The sequence below is a fragment of the Amblyomma mixtum genome, chromosome 6, assembly GCF_055824585.1.
Source record: "Amblyomma mixtum isolate Tamu chromosome 6, ASM5582458v1, whole genome shotgun sequence".
Lineage (NCBI taxonomy): Eukaryota > Metazoa > Arthropoda > Arachnida > Ixodida > Ixodidae > Amblyomma > Amblyomma mixtum.
Window position 1 is genome coordinate 25,649,551 of NC_143017.1, and position 19,980 is coordinate 25,669,530.

A 19,980-nucleotide genomic window follows, 5' to 3' on the forward strand; every position below is an offset into this window, starting at 1 on the left:
ACCCGATCTAATAATGTATGCTGATGACACAAATGCCTTTTTTACAGAATGTTCTTTGCCTAGATTAGCAATAAGGGTCAATGATTATTTAAATAGGTTAGAGAATTGGTTAATGGCAAATAAACTTGGCCTGGATCTCACGAAAACCACATACATAATATTTAGACCCATCAACTCTACTGTACAATGTGCTGTAGTTATAAAATACAAAAACAATATCATAGCACAAGTGTCCAACCACAAATTTCTAGATGTTTGGTTCAATGAAAACCTTTCATGGAATGTGCAAGTTTCAAATTTAGTGAAAGATCTCAGTAAAACTGTAGGGTGTCTTTACAAAATTACTAACTTAATACCAACTTGGCTCAAGATTTCATTGTATTATGCTCTTTTTTATTCCAAAATATCATACTGTATTCTTGTTTGGGGAACCACTGGATGCGGTAACTTTAATAGGTTGCTTGTTCTCCAGAAAAAAGCTCTAAGAGCCATTGAAGGCTATTATGGGAGACCACGAGATTTACCTACAGAACCATTATACAAAAAACATGCTATTCTACCAGTGCAACAAATTTATTATTTTCGTTTACTGCAGTATATTCACCATAACAGATTGTATGCCACTCTACCTGACAGACCTGCCATAATGTACCATCTGAGAACACGAAAAAAACTTGTGCCCATCACTCGGACTAACTACGGGAAACAGAAATTAACTTTTCAGGTACCATTTGTCATCAACCAAACTTCACTAGAACGGGAATTCTCGTCATCAACTAAGGTATTTAAAAAATGTATAAAAAAATATTTGGAAGAGAATCCTGTTTAGTTTTTTGGCCTATACTTGCTATAATATATGTTTTTGACTAGTCTTTGCTTACATAAAACGTCCTGCGGCATAAAATTTGTCAATTCATGCTTGTTTATGTCATATTGTTGTTATATTATTTGTTGTCATTGATGTATTTAATTCATGCTTGTTTATTCATATTATTTTATTTGGTGTGATTGATGTATTCAATTCATGCTTGTTTGTGTCATATTGTTGTATTATTTAGTTTCTTTGTTTGTCCTGCATAGGCGCTAAAGGTGTGTGCTGCCGCCTGTATCGGGCAGCCAAGGCCTAGTCAGGCCTACCGCCTTTTGCTTTGGCTTCCCCTTTCATTTTTGAAAGAAAATAAACACCAAACCAAACCAAACCAAACCAATTTCGTAACCGCGCTTGTAGTTGCGAGATTGGCCTGTGGCGGCGATACCTATAATTTAGTTCATCCTATTTTCTAACTTACTTGTTTTCTAACTTGTTTTCAGAAAGTGTGGTGTTTTTGGGGCTATAGAAGCTGGTATTCTATCGATACAAGCCAACTTCAGTTTCTCCTCAGTGACCCTTTAAGGACTGTGGAAATCTGAAAGGAGATTGGATAACATAAACCAAAACTCCACGAAAGAAGCCTTAGAAGGTGATAGAAGGCTAAGGAAAAGCATGTGTGCGGACAGAAGAAACGGCGAACAGGTAAAACTGCTTCATGACAAACTTTAGGTCAACAATCACACCCATGTCTTGGATTCTGAACGAAATAAACGTTATCTGTATCCGACTGAGCAAGATGACTTAGACGTACCCGAAGTGGCTGAAAAATCTAAGAGCCACAAATCGCCACCGCCGTTCAACTGAGGCGACGTTTATGACACATAGAACGCACTGTCGCAAACGTAGATCAGAATTTTTCTCTTGAACTCCCGCAGTGTAGCAAAAAAAAAATAAAGTGATTTAGAGCGCAAAGTAATTTCTGAGAGCCTTGACCAATTGTTTATAACCGAGACGGAGTTACATAGCCCAGTTAAGGAAAATGGTATTTTCCCTTCAGGCTGCTAGGTGCTTTGATGGGACAAGAATTTCAGACGGGGTAGTGTGCTTATCGCCGTGAAAAACACTTTATCTGCAGTCGCTCTTAACTGCAGTCTTTATAAAATGGTGTAGTGTATCAATAGCTTTGCAAAACATTATGCACTTAACAGGAGCTGTGTATAGGAGATAAAATCAGGTGGAGGACGCTAATACTAACGCATACACCGCCTCATGAACCGCACTGATCGTCTGGTGTTCTTTAACGTTTGGTAGAAATAAGTACAGCACTCGGGAATGATGGGGTCAAAAAGTGAGAACGGCTCCTATTGATTTTGCGAACACAAGTTAGAAAACTGACAGTTTTTATGTTTCAGTTCCCCCAGAGCAAGGAGCACAATTTTCCAAAACTCAACTTTCTGTCTGACGAGAAGAAAGTGAACCCACTACAAAACCTGGATGAAGTTGAAGTAACTATTTCGCTTAAGTAGAAAAACAAACAGACGTGCTTCTGCTGTGCTGCGGTGAAGCTTTGCCATCTAGCCACGACTGGGCAACTGAAAATAATTGGCAGTGGCTTAGCTCTGGTTAAACCTGTAGGGTTGCGAAAGCAACGGCGAGAGAGAGAGAGAGGTGATGGAGAGCGCGCGGCAGCGGCGGCGGCCCCGGCATGCTATAGCTATGCGCCGCTACTGCGCATGCGCAACTGGCGAGCGCGGCGGCGGCACCTCTGAGTCACCCGCTCAGCGATGGCGGCGGCGCGCCAGCTGTCCGCCGTGTGGCGTCACTGCTGCTCGCGCATGCGCAGTATGTCCTTTCCTCGTCTCTGTGAAATGGCTCGGCAACTCGCGTAGTGTTGCTTCCGCAACAAAACCCCACACCACCAGATCGAGCGGCGGCCTATCGTAGCTAGCAACGAGCGCACGTGAGCCGGAGCAGTTACGGAATTTCACTGAGACGTCACTACTTCATGGTGCGTTCTTTTGCCCCGGTTTCCTGTACATCAATGCTCGGTTGTAGGTGGAAGCGACATATTCGTTACTAGCTCTATTGCATTCTAGGGTTCTAACGTCCCGAAACAACTGAGTCCATGAGGGACGCCGCAGTGGAGTGCTACGGATTAATTTAGAAGTCCTGCGTCTCTTTAACGTGCACTGACACCGCAAAGCACAAGGGCATTTTTGTGTTGCGCCTCTATCGAAACATGTCCGCCGCGGCCGGGTTCGAACTTGCAGACTTGGAATGAACAGCCGAACGCCAAAACCACCGCAGCGGACAAATTTTTTACGTCCGAGTACTAATCTACCAATCTAACGCCTTGATACTACCTATTGATTACCCTCTATAAATCATAAGTGAAGTATTCCTCACTGAGGGTAAATAAAGCTAACTGTTGGAACTGGCTCCGCTCCAATGGAAGGAATTACAGGCATGTCGTGGAAATGCAACTTCAACGCGCCTCACGTAAAAATAGAAGTGACACTCCTCCACACTGCTGCGCGTAAAATAAAAAGTTCAAAGTTCGCGCCTCTTGTACCACAACCAAGGCGAGACAAAAATACATCTGCGTACAGAGCGTTTCCCGAACGGCGTTCGTTCAAGATCAGGCCGGCCGTTACCCTTGGGATGGCGGTGACAGCTCAAGCGAGCAGCAATAAAGCGGAGCCGAGAAGACAAAGGCAGCGGGCCTGACAAGCCAGTCAAGCGCAGAGCGGACTTAGAGCCAAGTTCGCCGCTTTCTGTCTTTTTTTTTTTTTTTGACTAAGGCCCGCTACAGCGTGCCTTGCGAAAGCAGGCGGCCCCCACCGCCCACGCCTTCGCTGGCGGTCAGGGAGTCCTGGATGCCGCTCTTCTTCCGCAGCAGAGCGGTCGCTCTCTCCGACGGCAGTTTCGTGCGGCGCGCTTTGCCTCGGTTCATTCTGCGTGCGCCGCCTACCGGAAGTGACGCAACGGCGTTGTCGCGTTAGCCAACACAACCTCCGAGCGGGGCGGTGAAAATGAACGCTTTCTGCCGTGTTTGAGAGATGGTAGTATGTCCGGAAGTGCTTGGAAAGAGGTCAGGTTGGCCATTAATCATGGTTGACGAGCGTTCGCACCTCCTTACATCTTCACAAACATTACGCCGCGAGAGGGGGCCTCAGTCCTCAACCTTCATATCCCAGGAAAGCATCAAGGTGCTACACACTCTTAGGTTTGAGCGCCAGACTCCAGACTCAGCGTAGGTGCATTGTGTTGTTACTGACCAAAGGGCAACAAGGATACGTTGCATACTGCGCGCGAATGATATTGGAATTCCATTAATTTGCTCTTTCGATCCCTCTATCCCCCTGCCTAGGTGTAGGGCAGCCAACCGGGCATTGCCTGGTCGATCTTTCCTATCTCCTCTCTATCTACCCCGCGAAAAGTGGCTCTTGTTCTGGCTAACGGTGAACAAATTTTTACTTGGTGAAACATTCCTGTGGGACATGAGGGGTGTCGTAGTTGAGAACTCTGGAACAAATTTGACCGCGTGTTGCTCTTGATTGTACTCCGAAATTTCATCACATGGACGCTTTTTTACTCCGCCTCCAACAAGATGCGAAATGCGATATCGGACTAGCCATCGAAATGCGATATCGGAAAAGTCCACAGCTATTGAACGCCTGCCACACAGCCCTGATGGCGACTGGCTGTTAGAAATGTTGCATTTTGTCTTCATTTCTCTGATGCGCCGGAGGACAGATGCGAGTCTAGTGGCCGCTGTTAAACGTGCAACCCTACACAATTTCCATTTCCGCACATATATCATACTTAATTGCCGTATAGATAAAAACTGATGAGAAAGGAAGTTAGGTTAACGAGTTCACGGCTGCAGCCCGGAGTTATAAGGTGCAGCTTAAAAAATTTACACCCCACTACGTCCTCCGTCCCGCCCCAGGTTTCAATAGCCCCAGCCAGTAACAACAGCCAAGAAGCAAACAGAACAAACAACTAACAAGTGGCACAAAACGCTTGCCGTTGGCGTTTTCAGTGACTCCAGAGTCCGGTAAAACTCTGCCCCGGCATCTGTGGTGACGGCGAGCGTGGCTGCCAAAAAGCGAACTTGGAGAAGCCTGTGTGAAATGAGCAAGTAATAATGATACTTCATTGCTATGGAAAAAAAACAAAAAACAATACATATATTCAAGCCTGCCAAAGCCGTTGATGGCTTGAGCGGCAGTGCCTGGCAGGCAGCAAAACCATGCACGGTAATAAAAGTAAATATAAAACAGCGAAATGCGAGTGCAGGAAACGAAAACGAAGTAAAAAATTGATTAAAATTATACAATGTCTACGAAGAGGAACTGCCACCGTGCACGATATAACAGAACAGAGCAAATGCGCGCTACTAAAATGAACGTTATATGGGTAATCAGACACCAATCAGGCTTTCCTAGAACAAAGAGTCTGAGCATGGACACACAACAAGCAGTACAAGTAACCAAAGAAGCAAAATACGCATTTACAAACAGATACGACTTTGCAGTCTTGTTAACTTGTATTTCGTTTTCATATGAAAGGTGCTGGGAGAAAATTTATTGAAGTTGGAACATAATGAGCACGTGTTCAAGTGCCGTATATTGTGGAGCAACGAGGTCTCCAAAAAGGGTTTTTGGGCTTTAGCGAAGGGGAGTAAACGAATGAAACTAAGGAATCACTGGGCCAAAAATGTTTCGAAACAACCGTGTGCATTAAAATACCATTGAAATTCGGGTTTGAAAGAATTTTGAAGCGGTGTCCTTCAGCATTCAGGCTCAGATCATGAGATATGTTCTTCAAAAGGGAGTGCAATATAGCGTTTATTCGGTTATGCCAGCGAACAGCACAGTGCACGTAGATTGTTATTCCATATCGCAGTACACTGTCGCCTAAAGCGTGCGATGTCATTTTCATTACCGATAAGGGCACGAAATATCTTATATTTTACAGCAGAATGGTTTATCTCCTTCTCATGACCTGCGAAAGCTCTAAGATAGAACGGACTGGGCGCTGTAATAAGGGCAGCTTTAGGGATCACTCGAAAAAAAAGAAAAGAAGTGTAATTTAGGCGCGCTTTCAGTGGTGTATGCCACTGTCTGTGGGTTTGAACCACGAGTCGACGGTGAGAAGTTTCTTGACAAAGGCATGAATGAAAAATGAGGACTCAACTTACAAGCGTTCCACGTAAAAGGATGCGCGGCGGTTCATTAACCAGGCATCAACTAGGTTGTATTATGCGGAGTTCCAATGTCTAGACAAGTTCTTGCGATAAACTGTCCCAAGTTAGCGGGCCAATAGCTAAGAAGAGGTACAGAAAGGGAAAGGAAGCTGTGGTTCAGTAAGGTGCTGCTATTTTGCGCCATTTTCGTTTCTCTGTGGTTGCCTACAACTGTGCTATATTACTTAAAAGCCCCCGTGGAAAAATTATAAATGTCATGAATCATCATCAAATGGGCTTATTCCTGTTTAGTCTGTTACTGAAAAACCGCTACCACATCGGTAAAAGGCGCTTTCCCTACCTGACTGTGGCCTTACTCTCAACATCGTCAGACGACGTAATGATGATGAGTATCGTCACCAGCGACACCACTTTCACTGCAGGACAAACATCGCTCCTATATCCTTCGAATTAACCCTGTCCACTTCCTAACTTCCTAAGCTTATCCACCGCCCGCCGCGGTGGCTCAGTGGTTACGGCGCTCGGCTGCTGGCCCAAAAGACGCGGGTTCGATCCCGGCCGCGGCGGTCGAATTTCTTTGGAGGAGAAATTCTAGAGGCCCGTGTGCTGTGCGATGTCAGTGCACGTTAAAGAACCCCAGGTGATCGCAATATCCGGGGCCCTCCACTACGGCGTCCCTCATAGCCAAGAGTTGCTTCGGGACGATAAACCTCAATTAACCAGTATACCTATAAGCTTATCCACCCACATCACTCTATGTCGCCCCCTGCTACGCTTGCCTCCCTTCAGAATCCAGAACGTTGCCCAAAGGAACCGTCGAATATATGCTATCAGCATTGCATATCCTGTCAATGCTCATTTCCCGTTCTTTATTTCAGCTATAGATATAAAAAAACGCATATTCTCTCGCTTAATGTGCTTTCTTCCAGACTCTTATCGTAAAGAATCCTTTTCCTTTACATAGCTTGCAGCGCTCTACTAAGTTTAATTTCAAGCCTTTCGTTCGCATCCAAGTTGCTGCTCCTTAAGTGAGAAGAGTGCGGGAGTGAACGTTAATTGAAGAGGATGGTGGCTAAAGCAGAGAATACTGGCAAGAGCTATGATGTACTTTCCTCTTGATGGGTGCTGGCAACCTGCAATTAATGACTGGGAAGGACCTAGAAAATGCAGTGCACCCATTTTTATTCTTCCAGCTATTTTGCTCTTGCGGCCCGGACGTCTGGTCACTATTTGCCCTAGACAGAATTAAAGTAGTGACTCAACATTCAGGACAGATCTGTTCTCAGTGAAAACTATCCACGAGGTGATCGAGTTTTCCGTAATTACGATGCGTGAATTGAAAAAAAAAAATGTTTTTATGGAAGAACCTTGCGCTAAAAACCTTCTCCTGCCCGTAGTATCTTTAAGGGCATTAAAATTGCTGTTATTATGCGGAGTGTTTCACCTCAGACTTTAAAAAATAAAAAATATAGCCTTTTTGAGTTAGAAGAGCGTATTTTGAGGCACAGCACTGTCAGCGGTGTAATACTTTAGAATACGGCTAAGACGTGGCAATTAACTAATATTGAATAGTTAACTTTTAGCTATTATTCTTAGCCTCCTTAATTATTGAGAGGTGTCTAACCGACCCTCATTAATATCCATTTCAGTTTTCAGAATCTCGAAAACGTGGTTACCGTTGGCTCTGTGGCCCAAAAATTTTGACTAGTTCTGCGAGTTATGAGCACTGTAGAGGTTGTTTTGCCTGAAAGCTTCTGGAAAGCGAATGTATTTTGGTGTGATGTAACCAAAATTTGTTGGGTCACATCGCCGATGTTAACCTCGTTTTCGAAATTCTAAAACCTAATTTTAATATTAGTTACGGTGGATACATGCCTCTCAATAATTAAGGAGCCTAAGTAATCAGTCTGCTAGTTAGCACGCCTTATTTGTATTCAGATGCAATGCACCGCTGTAATTGCGATGCCGAAAAAAAATCGGACTTCTAACTATATATATATATATATATATTTACAACGAGCCCCTCATCCCCTTCCTTGTTTGCGTTCTCACACAGCTTCCACCCTCTCCGTTCGATGACGTTCTACGTCACACCTGCGGTAACTCAGGATGTTCTACTTCCGCCGCTTATGAACGTGGGTGGCGCTGATGAACACTCTCAAGGTTAGGTTACTTGTAAACATAAATAACCCAGAAAGCAGAAGGTTTGACAGCCGTCGCCGTAGCTCAGAGGTAGAGCACCGGACGCGTAATTCGGAGGTCGTGGGTTCGGATCCCACCGGCGGCATGTGGTTGTTTTTTCTTCTGCTTTTCTAATCAATTAACTTTAAGCCATGACATATTCAGTAATATTCTAAATTGATCAACACCACAAAATAAATAAATAAATTTTAAAAAAATCCCCTGGGCCCCTTGGTTTCTGTGGCTGTTGGCTTCTGTCATATTTACAACGAGCCCCTCATCCCCTTCCTTGTTTGCTTAATTGCTTAGCGAGGGCTTCGATTCTGGCAGCCTTGATGCCATAGGAAGCATAAGAGGGTTCTCACATAGCTTCCACCCTCTCCGTTCGATGACGTTCTACGTCACACCTGCGGTAACTCAGGACGTTCTACATCCGCCGCTTATGAACGTGGGTGGCGCTGATGAACACTCTCAAGGTTAGGTTACTTGTAAACATAAATACCCCAGAAAGCAGAAGGTTTGACAGCCGTCGCCGTAGCTCAGAGGTAGAGCACCGGACGCGTAATTCGGAGGTCGTGGGTTCGGATCCCACCGGCGGCATGTGGTTGTTTTTTCCTCTGCTTTTCTAATCAATTAGCTTTAAGCCATGACATATTCAGTAATATTCTAAATTGATCAACACCACAAAATAAATAAATAAAAAAAAAATCCCCTGTGCCCCTTGGTTTCTGTGGCTGTTGGCTTCTGTCATATTTACAACGAGCCCCTCATCCCCTTCCTTGTTTGCTTAATTGCTTAGTGAGGGCTTCGATTCTGGCAGCCTTGATGCCATAGGAAGCATAAGAGGGTTCTCACACAGTTTCCACCCTCTCCGTTCGATGACGTTCTACGTCGCACCTGCGGTAACTCAGGACGTTCTACGTCCGCCGCTTATGAACGTGGGTGGCGCTGATGAACACTCTCAAGGTTAGGTTACTTGTAAACATAAATACCCCAGAAAGCAGAAGGTTTGACAGCCGTTGCCGTAGCTCAGAGGTAGAGCACCGGACGCGTAATTCGGAGGTCGTGGGTTCGGATCCCACCGGCGGCATGTGGTTGTTTTTTCTTCTGCTTTTCTAATCAATTAGCTTTAAGCCATGACATATTCAGTAATATTCTAAATTGATCAACACCACAAAATAAATAAATTAATTTAAAAAAATCCCCTGTGCCTCTTGGTTTGTGTGGCTGTTGGCTTCTGTCATATTTACAACGAGCCCCTCATCCCCTTCCTTGTTTGCTTAATTGCTTAGCGAGCGATTCGATTCTGGCAGCCTTGATGCCATAGGAAGCATAAGAGGGTTCTCACACAGCTTCCACCCTCTCCGTTCGATGACGTTCTACGTCACACCTGCGGTAACTCAGGACGTTCTACGTCCGCCGCTTATGAACGTGGGTGGCGCTGATGAACACTCTCAAGGTTAGGTTACTTGTAAACATAAATACCCCAGAAAGCAGAAGGTTTGACAGCCGTTGCCGTAGATCAGAGGTAGGGCACCGGACGCGTAATTCGGAGGTCGTGGGTTCGGATCCCACAGGCGGCATGTGGTTGTTTTTTCTTCTGCTTTTCTAATCAATTAGCTTTAAGCCATGACATATTCAGTAATATTCTAAATTGATCAACACCACAAAATAAATAAATTAATTAAATAAATAAATAATAAAAATCCCCTGTGCCCCTTGGTTTCTGTGGCTGTTGGCTTCTGTCATATATATATATATATATATAATGAAAAAGAAGAAGGCTGCTTTCAAACTGAAGTCTGCTCTCAATTTTCGTGATAAATCTTTTTCTAAACATCAGTTTAGCCCCTTACAGAAAGCAACATGAACTACTGCGTATGTAACTCACTAAAGTACCCACCCGTCACGGTCAACGCAGTAGCGTGACCTACATCGCACTAAAGCTCTTTTCTCGTTTCAGTGAGAGTACCGTGTATGCGCGAATGGAATGATTAGGATCGCTTTCAGGAGTCGAAAAAACCTCATAGCCGCTCCCTTTAGCGGCCTAGTGAGCTCCAAGCAGAACTACATCAGGGAAACACCGTGTTGATGCCTCCTCGTGGAAATGATAAACGTACTTGGTACATAATTGGTCTGGCTTCTTGCGTTCCGTTTTTATGGTTCAGTTCTGTGACGGCTTCACGCTTCAAATGCCGTGAGCACCCAGTTCACCTGGCGGGAAACAACATAGGCCACAAGTCCATTGAATTCCCTTTCAACGCGTCGTTTGTGTGGGTGGAGGTGTGGGTGCTCCAAACCTGAATGCAGTGGAGTTTAAGGAAGCCGCTAGAACGTATGACGAGATACAATCTCCTTAAATGCAATCGCACCTGCAGCATCCAATACTGCATTTAGGATGAGATACCAGGGCCTCGAGTATTTGCCCCCCATTACGGAAGGCACGATGCGCAAGTGGGCGCTACAGGGACATTTTCTAACTCATTGATGCGTGCATGAGGTGTAAAAAGCTTTAAATTCACTGGCGTAGCTGATGACCGTCTAGCTGTTGTTCCGAAGAAGGGCCATCGGAATACAGCTAGCCCTCGGGTAGAACGAGACAGGCAGCCAAGGCTAAAACAAACTGGCGATACCATGCTGCTCATTCTCGATGTTCTACCTGCACAACACGCGCGAGATTTTCACGTGCACCGCTGCTGCCGTCACGGGACCTCCCCGCTCGGTTGGGCGCATTAGGAATCGACAAGGGCTCACTCCAGGGGCGTCTAACGGTTCCTTTAGGTCTGCGCACGCGCAATTTTTGCTCACGTGGCAGGCAATTAATTAAACCATAATTCCGGTCCCAGCGGATGGGGGCTGGGAGGGGAGACCGCGCTTATCTTGCGCTGCTCGGCTGCGTTTTATTAATGAGTCCCGCTCGGAACATTCTTCTTACTGCTGCTCCCCCTACCTGCGAACCACGCTCCGACCTCTCCTCCCGGTGCGCTGCCTCGTTTCTATCTTGAATTTCTCCGCGCGGTGACCACGCAACGGAGCGGTGGCAGCGGTGCAGTTTGCGCCGGGAGTTGGAAAGCATGCCCGACCCAGTTGCGGTGATGGCCGCGGCGATCCGCCGTGCGTCCGCTCTTCCCCGGGCGCGTGTCATAACTGAGCGATGGGAGGGCGCGCGAGCAAGCTATTCACGGCGGTGGCTTCTGCTCATGTCTTCCGCAGCGAGGGGCACGCGTAATGATTCATGAGCGATCACTGATGTGGTGGGAGTACGCTGGCCAGTTGTGGTGAGCACTGCGTGAGCTAGGGTGTTGTAGTTTGGGGTCCAGAGAGGCCGAAATAGGCAGAAACCAGTGGTGCAGGTCTAATGGAGCTAGAAACTAAATGAATTGAAGCAATAAATGAGCAAATAAGCCGGGAAAACGAAGCGTCAGGGTGGCTGCTACGACGGGTGTCACAGAAAAGGCTCATTCACATTTGCTATAGTCACGAAAGGTGTAGCACCGGCTGTCGCTTGCGACAGCGCCTCAGCAGTATGTACAGTCTTTGTCAAAAGTAACCAGGCTCCATGGTTTGCTTCTCATTCGTGTAACAGAGCCCTCACGGCTCACCTAAAGATAAAAAAGTTCTTTGAAGGTCAGAACAGGAGTTCTTCTTACCATACGGAGATTTAGAGCTTGAGTGCTGGCATAATAGCTTTAATATACGACTGAGAAGAAAAACGTGCAGCCTGGTTAGTTTTGACAAAGGCTGTATATGCTTTCACATTTTGAAGGTCGACCCGTGCGTCGCATTCCCGTTCGACGCTCTCGTCCGAACATGAGTTATCGGTCTGCAGGTTTTGCTGGCAGTGAGAATCGGGATGCGGAACTAGCTTCCGTTAACTTCAGAGGCGACTGTGATTGCTTTGCTGTTGCCGACTTGCAGTCGCTAAGCTGGAAAATTCAGCAGCGTGTGATACTTTATTAAGGCGAAAGCCTTTAATGGCTCATACTGTCATCCGTCAACAAAGCGTGTCACACGCGCATAAATTGGGAACTAAAAAATACAAGAAAACCAAAGGTTGCTTCAGATAGAGGAGGAAAAAATGAACCTAGAAGCCAAGTTCTATGACTGTAGATTAATTAGTTAATTAATTATGGGCGAAAATGTCTAAATTACGTCGAGATAGCGCGGACGTCTATTTAGCCACACGAGCGGTGTGACGTCACATCCACCGGAAGTCGTCACGGCATAGTAAAAATTGTCTCAGAATGGTTCGGAAAACGTCGAATTTGTGTCAAATTAGAGGGACAAATCTGTAATTAAGTGTAATTTACACTTAACATCCCCGAAGGATTTATAATTTGGGTATCGATATAGCCACAGGAACGGTGCGATGCCACATCCGCCGGAAGTCGTCACGGCATAGTGTCCTCGGCTTTCGCCTCTCAACACTTTAGTTGCCAAAGTGTCCTCGCATTTTTTTTAATCGCGCAAATGTGCCCATCGGCATAAGGCAGTTATAAGTACATATGCAGACCTGTGTCGTCTTTAAAGGGACACTGAGGAGAAATTGAAGTTGGCTTGTATCGACAGAATACCAGCTCCTGATTACAAAAACGCCACTCATACTGACAACAAAGCTCTTGTAACGTAGAAAAGAGCAAGAACCAAAATACAGGTATCGCCGCCACAGGCCAAACTCGCAAGTACAAGCGTCATGACGTCATATAACAAAACAGTGTTGCTAGAACCAATGGTTCTAGCAACGCTAGGACACGAGAAGCACAAATCACTGAGGCGCAGCCAATGCATGCGCAAATCTCCTTGACGTCGCCAGATGGCGCCACGTGCCGAGCAGCTACGCGCTCGCCTGAAGCATCGGGACCAATCAGCGCCTGCTCGCCGGCGTTAGGCGGGCTCCCGGTATTCCGCTAGCGGTATCAAGGTACACGGTATGCTAAAGGTGTCTATTTGCGAGAACTTCGTTGACGACTTCGAGAACGAGATCCATCGTAACGCTCGCAAAACGCCGGTGCAAACGTAAGCGAAGCGACTGTAGCGACGGCCGCAATAGCCGATAGATGCCTTCAACGTGCGGCCGGCGGTAGCTTTCTTTTCGGCTGCTGCTAGGCCGCACTGCTGGCCGCCAGAAATCACGGAGTCTGTATCACGTCATGTCACGTCATGTTTCACGTCACTTAGTCCTCTGTCGTCATAGCCGAATCCCAAGTTTGAATCACAGCGGCGGGAAAAACCTTTTCAACTTCGAATCCAAATCTCTTAGAAATAAATGCATTTTTCGCTGCCTGCCAAGTGGCAACAAAGCCATGACATGCCGAACTATCGGATTTTGCTATAAAAAATATATTAATAGTGCTCTCCTCAGTGTCCCTTTAAATGCCAACAAGGCCTGTTGTCGAGGCCCATGCGTCCGAATTGTTCTGTCTAGTGGTCGGCTAGGGTGGTAATCCTGGCTGTCGAGGTATAACTTGCGTGCCGCCCGAAGCCCGGGGAAAGTTATCAAGAAGTGATCTACTGTCGCCTCTGAAGCGGGAGCGGAGCACAAAGGGCAGGTCGGAAAAGAAGTCTGTGATGTCCAGGAAGTCCTGACCGCAGACGTCAGCGCAGCATTCACCCGCATTCTTCGCAACGGCACCTCCTCACGGCGAGTCCAACCAATGGGAAGGTTGGAAGCGGCGCAGAAATTGCTTTTCAAGCAGTACGCTGCCTCCTGCAAAGAGCTTCATCATCATCATCATCATCCTCAGCCTGACTACGCCCACTGCAGGGCAAAGGCCTCCTCTCCCTTGTCTCTCCAATTCACCCTGTCCTTCGACAGTTGTGGCCACCGTATTCTCGCAAATTTCTTAGTCTCATCCGCCCAGCTAACTTTCTGCCGCCCCCTGCTACGCTTGCCTTCTCTTGGAATCCACTCCATTACCCTTAAGGGCCAGCGGTTATCTTGCCTTCACAAGAGCTCCACTTTCAGGGAATAGTACGCATTGTCAGCTTCCCTAAGATATATTGCGTCGAGCCCACACAACTCGGACAGGGCATGGATATGATTATACAATGTGGCACACATCGCCAACGATGTCTACGCAGCTGGATACACGTCGTGGAGTCTGAACTGACTGTATGGAATTTGTATATCGGAGAAAACGGGTCGGTGGTAGCCTACAGAGGGGGTCTTTCAACCGTCACGAATGGCTAAGAGTTCTGCTGCCACAGAGGGAAGCTAAGCCTTTGTAATACAGGAACATGTCTTGCGTACATGAGGGTTACCTGGACAATCGAGACTGGTGTGAAAAATATTGCCTTTCGTGCTTGCGTTCACGTAAGCTTGAAGTAAGCTTGCGTTCACGTAAGGTCGTTGATGGAGTCTGCTGGGAGAGGGGGCTCTGCTTCTTTCACTAAACAGTGAGCACTGCGCATGACACTTAGCGGTCGGCTGTTGGTGATGTGGGGACGCTGCCATGGAGGGAGTTCCGAAGGTGTTGCATGAAGAAGCGGAAAAGTTGGGTCAAAGTATTTGCTGATGCAGATGCTGCAGGGGCTGCTTCAAGTTTCAGGCTGTGCGCACTACGACGCTGCTCCACGAGCTCGTCAGTAGTATTCAGCCGAACATATGCTTGTAGTGTGTGGATAGGGATCAAGCGAGGAAGGCCAGTGATAACCCGCATGGCCCCTCTGTTTCCATGCGTTCACAATCTCTTAGGGTAAGGGGTTGGAACTGGGTTTGATAAACAAGCCGAGACTGCAACACAGAGTGCACTAACGTTCGAGCCAGATTAGAGCGTATACCACTTGTTGTCTGGGAGATTCGGCGAAGTAGGTGCAGCGAACTAACAGTCTTCTGTCGCGCAGATCTAACCCCCAGTGATGCAGAGCCGGAACTTTCCAGTTCGACACCTAGCACCTGCATCGACGAGGCTGTGGTGTGGAGTTGGCCATTCAAGGACAGCTGAGTAGGTATTAGTGATAGGCGAGGTCTACCCCATCGGTTTGTGTAAAGTTTGTCTTTTCCACCGACAGCGCCAGGCTAATCTTGGTGCATCACTGAGAGGTCTTGTCCAGAGCGGTCTGAAGGGCTACTTCCTGGCGTCTAAGGTTCGTGTGTACTGACCAGACGGTGATATCATCCGCATACTCCAAATAATACGTATCCAGAATGGGAGCCGGTTACCGCGCCAAAGGAAAAATGCCATGTTAAAGAACACTGGGGCCAGCATGGATCCTTTCGGTGCAGGTGCGGACAAAGGTAAATAGAGCACACATTTCCTTCCAACATTTTTCACAGCTGCCGGATATCGCTAGGAGCATAGGAGGCACTGCTGGACGCAAGTGCAGACATCAGAAGATTGTGGTCAGTAAGGATATGAAAGGCGTGTCCCTCAAGAAAATGGCGCAAGTGCTTTACGGCCTAGTATACTGCTAGCAGTTCGCGTACAAAGGTGCTGTAGCGGCGCTCAGGGGGCGCAAGCTTCTTGGACTAGAAGGCGACTGTTTGCCAAGCGCCACTGACGAACTGCTGCAAAGCCACGCCGACAGCAGTGTCCGATGCGCCAACGATGATGGACGTAGGAGCATCACATCTGAGAGGGACCAGGAGCGTCGTGCCGACGATGGCTTCTTTGATGCCGCTAAACATGCGGTCAGCGGTATCGGTCCTAGAGACGAGAGCGGTCGGTTTTATATGGCCTGTGAGGAGTTCGTGGAGAGGCTGCACGCGGCTCAGTGAGTAATGAAACGCCGGTAATAGATGGCGAGGCCAAGAAATTCGAGCAGTTTCCGGTTGGTGGTGGGCCGAGAAAATTAACTGATGGATGTGACACAGGCCCGTAGCGGGTAAATGCCATGGGTGTTGACGCATAAGCCTAGAAAATCCAACTATGCTACACCAAACTCGCTTTTGGGACCGTTGACCACAAGACCAAAGAGGCTGTCTTGCAAGCACTTGACGCAGGTGGAGCTTGTGGGCCTCTGCGATGGGTCTGAAAACGAGGATATCGTAAAGATAGGTGAAGCAGAATGTCCTACCGCGTTAGACTTGGTCAACAAAGCGCTGAAAAATCTGGGCTATATTGCGAAGACCCAAAGGTATCCTCAAATTTTAAAACACGCAAAAAAACGTAAAATAGCGGTTTTCGGAATATCCACGGGATCCAAGGGAATCTGGTGATACGCCTTCACAAGATCGACCTTGCTGAAGATGGTGAGTTCATGAAGAGTCCATGTAAAATCCTGTATGTGGTGAATCGAGTAGCGGTCAGAGACTGTGGCCTTGTTAAGTTCTTAAGAACACGGCAATCGCCGCACGGGCGCCAGTCGCCGGTCTTTTTAGGCACCATATGTAGCGGCGGTACCCAAGGACTGGAGGAGAGACGGATAAAGCTAACATGTCATCGAATTCTTCCTTGGTGACAGCGAGGCGATCTGGTGCCAGGCGACAAGCGTAAGCGAACATGGGAGTCCTACCGTCACCATATGATGGGAGACCGGTGCTTGAAGAGACGGTGGTCGGGAGACATCCGGAAACCCTGCAAGTACGCCGTACCAAAGGTCTAGAACGGTGATGTGCGCCTGGAGGAACCGGAGTCGGTGACTCTTGACATCGGGGCTCCGGGCTCCGTGCGCTCGCCAATCATGAGCGCCGACTTCCTATGGCACTACAAGCTGGCATGCGGCAAGACCGCATCCTGGATTCTGAAGAAAGCGACAGCGTGCTGACAAGGATGCAGCTCGGCGACGATGTTCTACCTCGCAGAGTGGTTCCACGTCATCGGTCACCGATGAATCTCAACACCTGAGTGCTCAGGAACGCCGCAATGCTACCAGGCGAAGACAACGCGCCGAAGAATCGCCCGAAGAACGGGCACACCATTGCTTACGCAATTTACCCGGTTTAACCAGAGCTAAACCACTGCCAATTTTTTTCAGTAATCGATTACCTGCAACCTGTTCTTTTTTTTTTCAAAATCAAGTTATAACCAGTATTGCATCGGCGAGAACCTGAAGTGGGTGCTATATACTGCTGTTCCAAGGAATTTCTTTGCGTTAGGGCAACAATGGTCGAGCTGAGGAGAACTGGCGTGCGCGAAGATGTGCGTTTATGCAAGCTATAGTGATCTCCAATTGACTTCACCGTGTTTCGTGTTTAACGTGCTTCGCATTTCATCACGACGGCACAACGGAACGTCCCGTTTACTGAACTTGGACTTTCTCTTACAAACATTTTTTAGGCAGTCTGTCCATAGACTTCTGTCTATAAAATCTATAGACTCTCTGTAGACAAATCATAGAGAACACTCTATAGGCAATGCAAATGCCAGACAGTCTATAGACAATCTATAGATTTATGGTCATACAAATTTGGTAGACTACTATAGAAAGTCTACAGACTATGAATAGACAAAAAGAAAAATCTATAAGAAGGCGAAAGGGTCTGTAAGAAATCTATAGATTGTCTATTTATTTCTTTGTTTATTTATTTACTCAGAATACCTACATCGCCAGAAGGCATTATGGGGGTCACACAACGGCAAAAAGTTCGCCATAATGCACATGAATACACCAGTTAAAAACAAACAACACTAAAATCAAAATTAGTGGAAACCATGCACAGAGTACAATAACGATGTAGAACATTACAAAGGAAATACATATGAAGAGCTCACACAATAACATAGGCTATAGTTTGAAAAGAAAAAAAAAGGCTCAGATAAATTCAATGAATAAGGCTCTCAATCGAAGGTGGTAGAAATTTCCGGAGCCCTCCACTACGGCCTCTCTCATAGCCTTAGTCGCTTTGGGACGTTAAACCCCATAAACCAAACCTAACCAAACCAAACCGAATGTTTGAACACATTAATATGGCACTGTTAAGGTCTAACTTTGTTGCATTGTATTCGCCTAGAGGATACGTAATGCGGCTCCTTTATATACGCTCTTTTGTCAATACCTGTTTTGTTCCTGTATATGTTGTGAAGGAATTGTAATCTTAGTATTTTTCTGCGCGACAAGAGTGTTTTCCAACCCAATCCTTCACATATAGCGGATCCTCTAACTGTAAAATTATAATTTCCTGTTACGAATCGTGCTGCTTGTTTCCGGACACGTTCTATTTTAGCCATGAGGTTTTTTGTGCATGGATCCCAGGTCATGCATGCTTATTCTAAAATGTCCCGCCGCGGTGGCTCAGTGGTTACGGCGCTCGGCTGCTGACCCGAAAGACGCGGGTTCGATCCCGGCCGCGGCGGCTGAATTTCGACGGAGGTGAAATTCTAGAGGACCGTGTACTGTGCGATGTCAATGCACGTTAAAGAACCCCGGGTGGTCGTAATTTCCGGAGCCCTCCACTACGGCGTTCCTCATAGCCTCAGTGGCTTTGGGACGTTAAACCCCAATAAACCAATTATTCTAAAATACGCCTATAGCTAGTCAAATACAGGTTTGCTTTAAGCGATGACGGAGACTGCTTAAACTTTCGCTGGAATAAACCATTTTTAGAAGGGTTGCGCCCACCGAGAGCGAACAATAGCGAAGCACTGCTCTTAAGAAACTTCGAGGTGGTCCTCAAGGTTTTCGCATGTTAAAGAAACGCGCTTCTCTACGGCTTGTACATCAGTGTCGCTGAAGGAAACTTCGAAAAAGAACTGCAGGTGCCATTGTACTCCAACAGACTTTAGAATTGCCACACTAGTTCGTTCTGCTCCGCCGATAATTGTGCTATGCTAATAAAAGAAAAGATGGATGAAAAATAATGTAATAGCTATCCTATAAATCTTTGAAATTTGTTCAGTTACATTTCATTTGCCGTAATTTACCACTGACACCCGTTAAATTTCGGATGAAGTAATTGCAATTGTAAGTGGTTACTTGTTTTATTGCGAAAGCAATACTACTCCCAAGAATGGCCTTTCGCGTAGCGGCAACTACTTGGCACGTTCGACCTTTACAATGACCCCTGACGTCATACCATGTCTAGTGACGTCACAGTGTGACGTCATACCAGGAGCGAGAGACGGGCTACCAACTCGGCTCGTCGGGTAACGGCGGCCGCTTGCCACGGCGCGCCGCGCTGTTCCCACTAGAGGCGCTGCATTATAAGCAGCGTAACATAGGAAGATTTACAAACTTTGGTTAATTGCTGTGGAGACGAAGGAGACGCTCTAGGATTCAGTTTTAGCGCAACTAAATCAGGGGTGATGATTTTTAACGATACAACTGATCAGGTGCTTACAATACAAGGCCACGAAATACCCAAAGTGGCCGAATACAAATACCTCGGGATATGGCTAAACGAAGGGCAGATATACACGGAAAAGCATGAACAGGCCCTTAGGGCAAAAGGACGAAGAGACGCCGGGATAATGAAACATAGGGCATTATGGGGGTACAACAAATATGAAGTACTAAGAGGTATTTGGAAAGGAATAATGGTGCCGGGACTTACTTTCGGCAATGCGGTTCTGTGCTTAAGGGCAGAAGTTCAGTCGAGATTAGACGTAAATCAGAGAGCTGTTGGAAGATTAGCACTAGGTACCCACGGCAAAACCACAAACGAGGCAGTACAAGGGGATACGGGCTGGACATCGTTCGAGGCACGGGAAGCTAAGAGTAAAATACTATATGAAGAACGCCTGAGGAAATTGGACGATAACAGATGGGCAGCTAAGGTATTTAAATACTTATACAGAAAGAACGTTGACTCACAGTGGCGGAAAAGAACTAGAAAACTAACCAGTAAGTATGCCGGTCATGAGGACGGAGAAAGAAAGAGCATTAAACGACAGGTTAA